The 13,298-nt window shown below is 43.6% G+C and overlaps 1 protein-coding gene across 2 annotated transcripts in view; it reads left to right on the top strand.

The window, feature by feature from the left end:
- Nucleotides 1–7,829: 7,829 nt before the first annotated feature.
- Nucleotides 7,830–13,298, top strand: part of CUNH10orf71 (chromosome unknown C10orf71 homolog) — a 53,407-nt gene continuing 47,938 nt past the window's right edge. For both annotated transcript variants that reach the window (XR_010918154.1, XM_067538878.1), the window contains exon 1: nucleotides 7,830–8,044. The gene's annotated coding sequence lies outside the window, so the exon portion shown is untranslated. The remainder of the gene's footprint in view (nucleotides 8,045–13,298) is intronic.

Here is a 13,298-nt window from a genome sequence, read left to right as displayed (position 1 = left end):
GCTGCAATTTTATTTTGAAGTGAGAAATGTTTTATGCCACTACAATTTTTTAATACAAATACAGTTTTAGCCCCAGATCTTGCAAACACATAAGCACATGCTTAATTTTAAGCACATGCATAGTCACACTGAAGTCAATTATACTATTCATGTGAGTAAAAATATGTACCTGCTTCCAGGTCTGATTCTGCAAACACTTCCTCACAACTATGAATCCCATATTTATTTAATCCCATGTTTATTTGAATTTTACAAAACAGCTATGGGCAAAGAACAAAATGTTGCAAATTAAGGCCTTGATCCTCTAAACATTCAGGGCCTTAATTTGCAATATTTTGTCCTTTGCTCATAGCTATTTTGTAAAATTCAAATAAAAGACCCAACCAGTGGCGGCATTGAAAAAACAAAACCTAGCATTATAATGAAATAAATTATAAATTGTAATCAAAAGTTGCAATAACACACATTTTCACATTAGTTTTGCAGAGCCCCAACTTTTAAACCTTTTTTTTTTTCAAAGTCAAGTGATTTAAATGAATAATTTAAATCGCCTTGGGTGAAATCGCACTGCCCTGGACTGCAAGAGATTAGAGGAAAACAATGCTTTAGGATTTGGGGGTTTTTTCAACGTTTTTACTTTGACCATCCTAAACTGTTGTGTATAGTCAATGTCACTGTTTTCCCTGCTTAGCTCCATGAGTAACTTTACTCACCAGAGTAGTTCCTGATTGGGGGGCTCTTTAATTCAAGGCACTGAGACTTAATAATCAGGTAGATAAATGATGAGCTTCATTGGTAATGCCTCCGCTGCATGAGTATCCACACTGTACCAATTCACCTCTCAAGTCTAGCTCCAGAAAAAATGTGGACAATCTCTTTTCTGTCTGCTCCAAAGTCCTGGTCTAGATTCCAAACCAGATTGTCCACAGGAATTTACAATCAGCACTTGGTCTGTCTTTACAAACCCAGTTGCACATTAGCCTGGGATCAGGGTTTCCTTCTTGTGTAGTAATGTACATTTCTATTTCCTGTCTTTTACGCATCCCATTCTTTCCTCCCAAGATTCATTATTTAATATCCTTCTTCAGGGAAGCGTATTTGCTATCTTCAGACCAGGTTTTTAGATGTTCTGTGACTTTTTGTGTTTGACTCAATTGCTCTCACTAGTTGCTGATAATCTCTATGCCCTGCCATCTGTGTGCTTGTTAATCTTGCATTCATGGCATTCAGCTAAATGCTGGACAATACAATGAAATTTAAAAAGGTGGAATTCTACATTCCATTTCTTTTGGCACTGCTTCCTGGTTGTCTGGATGCTAAATTCAGATTATTTAGTGTTCTCCCCATGTCATTTTAGAAATGCAAATATTCTAACACCTTAGATTATTCAAACGGAAAAAATGCAAAAATCTTCATTTTTCGCTATTGACGCACAGTATTTACATTTTGCATTCCACTCTGCTAAGAGGGTGTCATCTTGATGTGGCAGTTGGCTTGGTAGCAGAACATGGTATGTGGGTGTGACATTAGCAGACCAGGTGCCAACTCATGTCAAGATCCCCATGCCTCAATTGATTTACAGATTAACAGAACACTAATTCTGTTATCATCAATCTTTGTTGATTGTTCTCCCCCACCACCATGAAGAGGAGACATGCAAGTGGATTCCTCCCATCAGCTGAGTTTGGAGCTCAAAGCACAAGGGAGGAAGGGATTAAAAACCCCTAACAAGAGAGAACTGTATCTTTATGCTGCTTGAACTGTGAGGAGCAAAGATTTCTAGGCATAAGCAAAAGATCCCCAGCACATAGCCCTAACAGACATACAGAGCTTGATTATTATAGAAGCTTATATTACTTTTTGAAACTTAAGATTGGAACTCATTTGTGTATCTATGTTTACCTGCTTTAACCTTGTAAATAACTCTCATTTCTTTCCTAGTTAATCAATCTTTAGATTGTTTATAATAGGATTGGCTACCAGCCTTGTCTTTGGTGTGAGATCTAAAGTGCAATTGACCTGGGGCAAGTGGCTGGTCCTTTAGGATGGGGAGTAACTTGAATATTGCTGTGATCCTTGGTGCAAGGGGCCATCTGTCACAAAGGTACGCTCCCCTGGGTGGCAAGACAGATCACAGTACCCAAGGGGACTGTCTGTAACTGCATGTTAAGGCTGTTGTTGTGCCTGAGGAGTTTACACTCGATCATTTGTTGGTGAAATCTAAGTTTAGAACTCATCGCCAAATTGGGGTTTGTGGCCTGCTTCTTAATAGTCTGCCCTAAGGCTGGTACTCGCACTCTTGAGCCACTGCAGGATAGCTTGACAGTGGGAGGTGCTGCAGGGAAGGTGGAGCAGAAACAAGGATGACCAGAATGGCTCTTTGCTTCCCCTAAATACCCTGGGTTCTAGCTGAGCTGTGGGATTTCACTGCATTTTTTGTTTCGTGACCAAGGAGATGGAACAGCAGCGGAGTAGATCACAACATCCTGACAAAACGAAATGTCACTGAAATGTGTTCTTTCATCAGAGCTGAAACTTTTCAGGGAGACGTACCCATTTCAATGAAGCTTTTGTCGGGAAGGTTTTGAGGGAGCATTAGCCTGGGATGGTGGAGACCCAGGTCTCTGCTCTGCCTGATTCTGGGATGAGTCACTGCTTTGAGTCAGATGCCTACATAAAAAAAAAGAGCCTTCAGGTGTCAATCTGAAAACAGATATTTCCACACAATTACACTTTCACAAAAATGTTCCAAAGGTTTTGTTCTAACGCAGGACAGAAACCAATTCAGAAACTTCACAAGTTGGCTGCCACAAATGGAATTGTTCTCTGGTCAGCCCTACTCAGCAGTTACCACTTCACAACCCAAAGTAAGGTCACATGGCAAATCACAGGCTGAAAAAGTCTGCTAGATTCAAGCAAGCCGCTAATCACTTAACAGCTCTAATGTCTTATAATTTCCCTCCTGAGTCCTACAGCCCCCTAGTGCCCTAAAGTATGTGTTGTATCTGCTAGGGACTGAAATGCAGCCACCCCTGGAGTGGAACTCAGCAGCTGTACAGTAAAACTACACAACAGTTTGGGACAGGGTGTGAAGAACACTGCATCTGATGAAGGGAGAATTTAAATCGGGAAAATTTAGCTGTGGTTTAGGGGCTGAATTGTAACTCAGAAGACAGATGTGCATGTCACTCTGTGCGTCAATTCTGCAGCAGTAAAAAACAGCAATAAAAATACTTCCTTTGTCTGGTAACATTGTGCTGGGGGACAATGTGTGTGTTCAGTGCCTAGCACAGTGGAATCCCAATCTTGGTTGGGGCTTGTAGTTCCAATAAATAAATAATAACAATAAAAGTGCTGAGCTTTTCTGAACTTTGCGGGTGTTTGGCTCTGGGAATATGGCATAAGATCCCTCTCTAAAACAAACTGGAATCTGGTGCACATGACAGAGCTATCAGGCTCAGCAAAGATGCCATGGAATCTTTAATGCCACCTGATCCAGCATGTTATGTAAAATTCAAAGTACTGCATGAAATGTTCAGTGTGGTAGCAATGGGAGGCTGGAAAACAAAGTGCCCTGGCTGATTCACTGTGTCTGTTGTGGAATAATACAGTCTGAAGTATTCTGAGAGGAGCCATGTGACACGGCCAAGTCGGCTAGCCTTCTAGCATGTTGCGTTTTCAAAACAATCTCTCATATGATTCCCTAAAAATAGTGTCTTATGTTTCCCATAACTGAAGTCCAACTATTTTAATGAGCCCATATTCTCCCCTTCTGCTCTTGCTTTGTTATTTGTAAACAGGAAACACTGGTGTTATACCAAGAACTCTGCATTCCTCTTGCCTCTTTTCTGAAATGAAGGGTTTATAAAAATGCCTGGTCAAGGTGATGTTTATAACATTTCTGGCACACTTGTTTTAACATTTGTAAATCTCACTGTCTTGTACTTAACCTCTCCTCGCTCATTTGAAGTGCTCAAACACAGTTCTTGATTTCTTATCAGCTTCATCTGTCACATGAATGTACCCACTTCCTCGATTTTGAATAGAGATGCAGACTTAGGGTGTGTCTACACTAGAATCAGGAGGTGTGACTGCAGAACATGTAAACATACCTGCATCAGCTTTGATCAGTGCTGAGCCTGGTTGCTGTGCATCTGTGCTCCTTCCTTTTTTTCCTTCTGTGCTCATGTAATAAGGTTCCTTCCTGCAAAATGTGTCTCCTGCTTTCAGTGCAGTTTTATACAGTGAAACACCCATGCAAAAATGGTCCCATCGTACTCCACAAACCTGCTCCAGGTGTGCATTTGAGTGAGATTTATTCCCTGGGCTGACCAAAGCAAGACGTGGCTGCTGTCAGCCCTGCAGAGACAATGTGGTTGTGCGGAGGAAGTGAACTGGACTTTCTTGTGAGTCATGCAAACTTCCCAGGACTGCTGACAGAACTTAGCTGAGAGTCCTTCTGGTATGACGCAGAGAATGAGCCTAGCTTGTGTTTCAGATCCCAAGAGGTGTTTGCGAAGCTTGAAGCTGGAGGAATCATCTCTTATTTGCATGCTTGAACAAGTTGCGTCTAGATGGTGCTGAACGAGTAGGAGCCACTGAATCAGGCCATGTAGCAATATGGTTTACTGTAATTTAAGATGAAACCCACTGTGGAACCCAACACGGCTAGGATCCTACATAAGCCCCACAGTGTGGCTGCGTGGACGGGTGGCAGCTTCTAGCAAGGGGTGTGGACTCCACACCTCTGTAAATAGGGTGATGAGGCATGACAGCTTGAGTGAGGTGTGCACCAAGAGAGAGGCTACAAGATCTGAGAGTCCAGTTGCCCAAAGTCCTGCATAACAGGGGCAGAAGACTGCTCCAAAGGCTGGACCAGCAGCTTCCGAAATCGGGCTCTAGACCCGTAGCTGTCCCACGGCCTAAAGGCTGCATTCCGTCTCCACTCACATCTGCTTTGTTCCCCAGTTTGTTTTGTTCAAGGACGGGGAGGATTTTGGCCAAGGAGGGGACAGGTTTATTCCATTGATTTAGTTTGTGGGGTATGCTCAGCCGAGCCTGGATTGGCGCTGCTGCATCCAGCTCTGGATCCTTGCTGCTCAGCCTGCCTGCCAGGCACACCTTGTATGGAATGACTGTGCAGCTGATTTAAGCAGCAGAGCTGTCTCTTTTGTTTGGTTTTTTTTGTTCAAGGCACCTTCAAATCAAAAGGGCATCCAAGTCTCCTGGAACGTCTGCTCCATTCCCTTCTTTAGCCAGTCCTTTGCAGTGACTCCTTTCCATCACATTTCTCTTTCGCCACATCAGCTCCCAGTTCCCGATGCCACAGAATCCTTGTGTTTCTTTGTTCCCCTCACTCACTGGCTCTTATCTACTGATGAAATTAAGGCCTGATCCTCACGGACTTTTGCATGTGGGGGTAGCCTGGCTCAGGAGAGGTTGGGGCTCCTTACCAGAGACAAGTTCGCTGTGTGTAAATGTGCCTTTGGAGCAGGGCCTGATTTTGTGCCATTCCACTCATAACTCAGGACTGGAGGGAGGCTGCCCCAGGGCTTAATGTGGCCCTGGCATATGTTAGAGCAGCCATAGGGGCTGCTCTAATTTATGGCAGCCATATCTGGGCAGCTCTGCCAGCCATAATTGCTGGAGTTCCATCCCTGCTCCACCCCCAGAACAGCCAATTGCTAGTGGCTGCAAAGAGGAACTGCACAGGGTCACAGATGCATATTCCCCCAGGGGCTGTTACAGCCCCTCTAATTCTGCTAAAGGCCCCGCATCTGACCTTTTGTCTTCTCCTGGCTCTGTAAAGCATCCAGCTCGCTGTGGGCTGTGTAAACATAAATAAATCATGCGTCATACTATTGCCATGTGAGAGCCAAACCTACATTACTCTACTCGCGTGTGCAAAGAGTTATGGTAAAAAATAAACAAAACTCAGTATGATGGCTTTAAAAATTGCTTTCCTCCTCTGCTACTATGTAGCCCCTTTGCTTATTACCACAAACAGAATTGTAAATCCTCTTTACGTTAACTTTCACAGTGAGGCTGTTTGTTTAATTTTTGCATTTCACTTACTTTGCCTGGTGAAAAAAAGCCTCATCAGTTTCCCTTTCAGTTTATAATCAGTTTCATTTCCTGGTTCCCAAGCACTCGCACAGGACAGTTGTGTCTAGATTCTCAAAACGGCAGGGAAAGATCCAAATTATATCTCCCTAACTATTATCTTCATTGACATATTTTTATAAACTATAGTAGCTTTTTTATGTAGCTGTGGTGGATTTCCACAGGGACCTTTTCAGCTCTGATTGAGTCACCTATTAGTACAGAAGGGCCACCAGCAATTGGCAGAGACTAGGCTGTACTGGACTCTCTCCATAGACAGTGGGACTGTTCTATCTTTAGCAGAGACATTGCAGAGCTTTTCAGAGCTGTGAGACAGCTTTTCAGAGTGTGAGACAGTTTCCCTTTCATCAGTGTCCACGGTGCTTAAAAGACACCTTTCTGTCTTTCATTTTCACCCCAGATCTGAGGGGAAGATCACCTTTCCCCCTTATTCTGCAACAAACATGAATTCTCACAATGTTTAGGTTGTTTCAACACTCCAGTTCTCCTGGTGTATGTGCTATCTGGGCTGGGGTGTGACTAGTCCTTGGAAATGTGAGCAATATCAGGCCACATCTTGGCATCACAAGGGAAAAATGTCATAGAGTTAAATGGGACCTGGATTAGGCCCATAATGTACAGAGGAGACATGGTCTAGTGGTTAAAGCACAGATCTGGCTCTGCTAAAGATATTCTGGGTGAGTCATTTAATTGTTTCAAGTTGGGTATCCACAAGTACAGGCCACTTCTGAAAATGTCAGCCTTAGCCAGTCTGTGCCTCAGTTTCTCCATGGGTTAAATGAGGGTAATGATGCATTGTAAGATTTAGTTCATCAATGACTGCTGAGTGCTTTGAGATTCTCAGACAGAGAGTGCTAGATTATTACAATTATTATTCACATCGCAGTGATTTGTGAATGTCACCTGTAGTTAATTCCTTTTTATATTGCAAACAAGCACAGGGTCCAGTCCTGCTCCCAGCAAAGTCCATGGGAGCTTTGCTGTTGACTTCAATGAGTGCAGGTGTGTAAATCAAGGACGTTCTGCCTCTTATTCTTGCTACTGTCTGTGCACCGAGCAGCCACACACACTGAGCACTGCTCAGAATTCATTCTATTGTTTATAGCTCTGAGATCAAAACTTAGCTTGCTGACTTCTCGACGTATTTCCCCTGTAATTTAACGTCCTATTGCAATTCTCATCATGAAACCCAATATGCCAGCATCCCTCTCACGATGGCTGCTCCTCTGATTTATTTGGAAGGACAGCAAAACGCAGTCCGCACTCCAAGAATGCAGAATACATTGTCCGGGGCTGATGATGAAATGAACTATTTTGGAAATGGCATATTGGGACTATTAGGTGTTACTCAGAAGCACATTTTTTTAACTGTTGTCTTTAAAGATAACTTTAATGAACATTTTCACCCACCACTTGGAGACCTAAAACTGCAGTGCTTTAAGGTTTGAATCATTGGCAGTGGCTGGCCACACATAACATTTTCTGCCAAGTATCTCTGAAGCATTACCACTGGCGATGTAAAAATAGCTGATGAGTGTGTGTGTGTCTGTTACTTGACACCGCATGGTTATTCTAATACGTATGTTTGCCTCTTCCCCAGCATGAACTCCATTTGGTTTCCCCTTGCTGATATCTATTTAAGTACATTTTAGTAACTTTGAATTTCTTGCTCACTTCATTTCACCTGGCTGGGCAGGTCTGTAAGGGCTCAAAGCTCGGCCTCCTCTGCTGTTTGTTTTGTTTTTCTTTCAAGTCTTATTCCTATTAAGAGAGAGTCAGGTTAAAAAGGGTAGGCTGGAGCATCTAAATAATGGGATGTGTTAGTAGTAAGCAGGTTGTTGTACTATACAGTGAGGTTTTGGCTTAACTGAAGAAAGCAAAGTGCTGTATTATCTCTGATCAGGAAACTGGATCACAGAAGGTAAGGGGGACAATTACATGGACTTTTTAAAATAAGGAAATGGTTGATGCTCTGTGTGTGTGTGTGTGTGTGTGTCTAATGCGTGCGCACTTGAGTATCAACTGTGAAACTGATCAGACGAGAAACATTCAGCAGCATTTATGTTTTTTCCTATAGTAATTAGAGGTGAAAAGACTCTGGTTAGTCTTGTCCATCGCCTCCCACTCTGGAGAATGCAGGATTGTCCCTAGAGTCTACATATGGAAAGTTGTTTGGGTTTTTTTTTAACATTACTAATATTTATGGAATAAAATATAATGTTATATGAAAATTACCTTGAGCCTTTAAGAAGGTTACTAAGCTGTTATGAAGTGTTAAGTGTATTTTTCAGCTGCATATTGTGCTGTAAACAACTTTATGCAATACAAATGAATTTTATTTCCCAACTGGTTACTACATGCAGAAAAGATAGTTCTAAAATTTTGGGGGAATATATGTAGGGTTTGGGGGGTGGGGATCCCATTTTTTTGACAATTGGAAAAAATCAATATTATATAGACAGCAAGGAGGTTGCTATGAGTGCTTGAAACGCAAAATAGTTCAGATACATAGGCATGCTAGGGGCTTGATATAAATGACTCACTATGACATGTATCCAATTTTAATCACTGGAAAATTTCTTAAATGACATGAGCTTTTGGAGTCCAGTTGCTGCAGGAACGTCTCAGTCTGCCAACATAGGGAACTGTGTTTTATTATCCCAGCTGCACAGCTCACCAGCAAAATAAAAACCTACAAATAATTAAAACGGAGCTGGAGAATCCAGACTGATTATGCTTATTTAATTGGTCAGTAAATAGGCACCCTATGATAGACCTGAGGAGGAAAGAGGGTTCTAACCCTGGGCCTATGGAGCTACTGGAAGTTGAAGTTGCCATCGAGATGTTTAATTTTGCAATGGTATTGGTCAGAGGGACACTGTGCTAGTTTCCCACCATTACCAAGACACAAGCTGGAAAGAAAGTGTGGGTAAAATAGAGAAGGGGTGAAAAGATCTGAAAAAGATGTAATAATCATGGGATTAAACCCTGAAGCCCATGTACTTTTTTTCCTCAGTCCTGACTGAGTCAATGGGAATCTTACCAAAAACCCTGAGTAAGGACCTGAAGGATTAGTCCACAGAAAATACTGATAGGTAAAATCGATCCCGTTGTGTTTGGATCACACACAATTAAATCTATCTATCGCCATGTTTGTCGCTGTTGTATCTGAGTATCTGCAAATTATGTGCACATATTTTGCCTCCGACGCCCAACTTGATTGGCAAAATATTTGTAACAGGGCTTTATCTATTGACTTTGAAGGCCACAAAAAGGAATGGATAAGAAATAGCTATATCCTTGCAGTGTGAGCCAAAAACCTTGGAAAATGATTCCCCCAGCCCTTCATTCCTACCTGTTGCTCTGGGCTGTTTGCCTTGTCTGCTCTCAGGATCTGATTGTGTCTGTGCTGGTGTTACAAGAGCTGAGCAAGGGTGTGCGCAAACACAGATGCATCCAAGATCAAAAAGAAATGTGATCCAGAACCGAAGAAAATTCCACTTGCCTGAAATGCAGTTTTGTTTGTTCACATTCACCAGGTTTATCGTTATAGTGAGAGTTGTTTGATCCGGCAAATTTGCTGCTGTTTTTTTAACTCTGTTTAGGATTTTGTTCTCTGCATATAATGTAGTGGAGTGTAGCATGCAAGATGCTGTGAAGTTTTGTGTATCTTACATGTCCTTTATATATGTCATTGTGTGAGGTGTTTGTGGGAGTTGTGTGTTTCAAGTGTTGGTGTGTTGCGGGGGGTGGTGTGTGTTTCAGGATCCGGGTGTGTGAAATATTTAACAGATGCATGTATCTTGTGGTGCGGGTTGTGAGCTGTGCACTGGTAGCAGACAAATCTTGCCCTAGGGCAAGTGGTTGTAACTCCACGTACTTCAGTGAAGCTGTGCCAGCTGCATTTGGCGTGAGTGGTTTGTATGCTGGGAGTTGGCATGCACGAGCTGTGTTATTTGGTGCACATGCATCAGGATTTGTGTACAGTATGATCCAATGGTGAGTATGTGCTGCTTGTCAGGTTCCTGAGTGCCGCTTGTGTGTCTCGGGGGGGCGGGGGGTGAGGAAAAGTTCTGCCTTTATATGACGTGGGTGATTCAGATCTTTGCTCCCTGGCAAAATCCATTTGAATCCATTCATGAGCTCACCAGAGGGCACCCTCTTCCCTGAGACTTGGGATAGTGGCTTCCCCTTCTCTCAGAATTCCCTTGCTATCCTCCCACATGGTCATCTTTGGATGGCCGTAGGGTGTGTTTCTTTAATTGAGTTCCCTATTGCCTGTCTCCTAGGTTTGCTGATAGTGATGCATGCAGAGGCATTAATTGGCAGTGATTAATCTAAATTATCCAATAATGGAGTCAAAGTGATCTAGCCACAAACAGAAGCGGCCCAGCAGTGATATGGACTCATTTCCAACTCTCTCACCTAGCTACATATCCAGCAGAGCTTCCTTTACATTACCCCCCTCTCCCTTGCCTGGTGCGTGCTCTCAAATATTAATTCTGGAGCAGTTTGGAACAATGGGATAGAGAGTTGGATCAGAACGGTGCATGGAGACTTTATATTTCATGTTCTTCACTCACACAGGGGGGGAAAATAGCCCTTTAATTCGTTCGACAAATCTCTAAAGAAGCTTAACAAGATCAACTCTGGCCATGCACCAAATGAATGTGTGGAGTCAGCAAATGGCAGTATCTGCCAATTCACAGCTACTGCCTCTGTCATCAACTTTAGTTGGATCACACATGAGGTGTCATACTTTTCAGTCAGTTCTGCTTGTGTGTCAGCTTTATTTTAGACTGCATACAAGTTAGCTCATTTTGATGTTCCCCCCTGCCCTGGCCATGGTATATTTCAGCTGTGTGCCATGCCCTGGTTTTTCCACTGTACAAGACATTGTGTTCCAATGCCCAGATCTAGGAAGAAATGCCACCCAGTGTGATGCTAAGGAGCATGTGTGTGCATGCTGTGTCATGCCACGGGAAAATGTAGAACTCATCCTGCACCTGTTGCAAATAATGGGAGTTTTGCTCTTGACTTTTGTTGGAGCAGGCTTGGGATTTTCATGGAGAATGGACCCAATCCTGAAACTGTTACTTAGGCAAACCTGCCATTGAAGTCAATCCTTTTGCTTGAGCCAAGGCAGAATGTCTTAGGATTTGGCCGACAGTGTGTTTCCACGAAAGGTTTGGATTCAGAAGGGATTTTGTTTACCTCCATGGCCTGAGTTCATGCACGTGCCTGCGACTTGCACGTAGAGATGTGCAAATAGGCAGACCTGGCCTTTGGGGCCCAGCCACACCTGTGCCCATAAGGCTCCTGATTGGAGGGCAACTCTGCGCCCTGTGGAGTCTGCTGCTGCATATCTGCGCTGATCAGTGCACTGTTAGTGGCACACAGTGGTCAGCAGAGGTAGACAAACACATCTCTGGGGAATGACCTGGTTTAAGGCCTTCTCCCTCTTCTCAGCCAGGCAGCTGGGAAACAAGGAGAGAGGGGATCTGCCAGTCACTTCCCCACCCCTGCCATGCATGGGAAATAGGAAAGGAGGAGAAAATGAGAGAATGAATGGCCTACAACAATCCCTCACTGGGGGCCTGCAAAATTCCATGTCTGACCCTGGATTCTGGAACTTCTACAGTGACCAAAACACTGGCTGTGGCAACGGGTGCACAGAGAGGGAACTTGCCTTACCTAGGCTACAGCGAGTTATGCAATATACAGGATGGATCACAATAAACCCATCTCTTTAAAATCAGGATGAGAAACTGGTTTTGTCATTCTCTTTTTTGTTGTAAGGAATATCTCTAATCAAAGGAATCCACTGTCCTGGTCTCAGAGCGCTGCACTGAAAGAGAGGACACAGGAACTAGGGAGTAGCCCCAACAACCTTGAGAACAAATCATCAAATCAGATGCCCAAACCAGAACAGTAAACCCTCATGGCCCAGAAAGAAACCCACACCAAACCCAGCTAAAGAGGAAACAGGAAGAACTTCTGCATCACTGAGAAGGAGGCCACTGGGGGGTTGCTCATTAAGAGGGAGGGAATCCAAGATTACCGATCCCTCAAGAAAGAGACAATAAGAGAGAGAGAGAGAGAGAAGGCCCTGCATGCTGTCCTCTCAAGGTTATTTCATGGATGATCAATCAGCTGTGCAGGCAGATGGGGGCATCAGGTCCTGTCCTCCGCTAGACTGGTTCTGTACTCATTTCATATGATTACAACAGATGCCGGGGACAAATTCTTAAGAGCAGAATGTAATCAGAGGGAAGCGATTACTAAATAAAATGGAACGCTTTGTATTTTGGATCACACGCACTGGCATGTGTATGAAGCTTTAGTTCCTGCCCTCCTGCTCCCATCCCCCCCACACACACAACTTGGTCAGCAAAACACTTGTGACAGGGACTAATCTACTGAACTTGAAATCTACAGCAGAGAGTCAGTATGAAAGAGCTGTATTCCTGCTCTATGCGCAAGAAACCTTGGAAATGGAGCCTCCCAGCCACGTATCCCTATCTGGTCTGAGCCGTTTGCCACGTCAGCTCTCAGAATTTGAGAGCTGTCATCCCTCAGCCTAATTCCGGTTGTTGGGTTAGCATGCAGGTGGTGGCCTGGGATATACAGGAGGTCAGACTGGATGATGTGATGGTCCTTTTTGGCCTTAAGTTCTATGGTTATGCCTGTATTGGTGTTACTAGCGCTGAGCACAGGGTGCATGGAAATGCAAAATCACCAGAGAACAAGAAATAGTGAGTCAGATCCAGACTAACATTAAAAGGCCTAAAGTTGGGTTGCTTTATTTCAGACACTGGATATTATGACTCAAATCCCAAGGCCCCTACTCAGGGTCAGATTCTGCTCCCACGTACCTTGTTGTAACTCTGACATAACTCCAGTGGAGCTGATGAAATTACACAGGTGTGAATCTGGAATACAAGAAGAATTCAGCCCTCAGTTTTAGGCAGGCCTTATCCAGGCAATCTCCTGGGTGTTTGAGGAATAACTGAATAAAGTCCTCAGTCTTTGTCCCAAGAGAGGGGCTGAATCTGGACAAATTGCTTCTTGGTTTTTATCTGCTTATGGCCAAATTCTCCACTGACTTATACTGAGTCCATTGAATATGCAGGTCAGGTGAGAATCTGGCCTGGTGTGTAGGATGTAGCCTGGAA

The sequence above is a fragment of the Emydura macquarii genome, unplaced genomic scaffold (genome assembly GCF_026122565.2).
Source record: "Emydura macquarii macquarii isolate MOO-44397 ecotype Brisbane River unplaced genomic scaffold, CSIRO-AGI_Emac_v2 contig_67, whole genome shotgun sequence".
Lineage (NCBI taxonomy): Eukaryota > Metazoa > Chordata > Testudines > Chelidae > Emydura > Emydura macquarii.
Note: the sequence above shows the minus strand (reverse complement) of the source record. Positions and strands in the feature narration are given on the sequence as shown.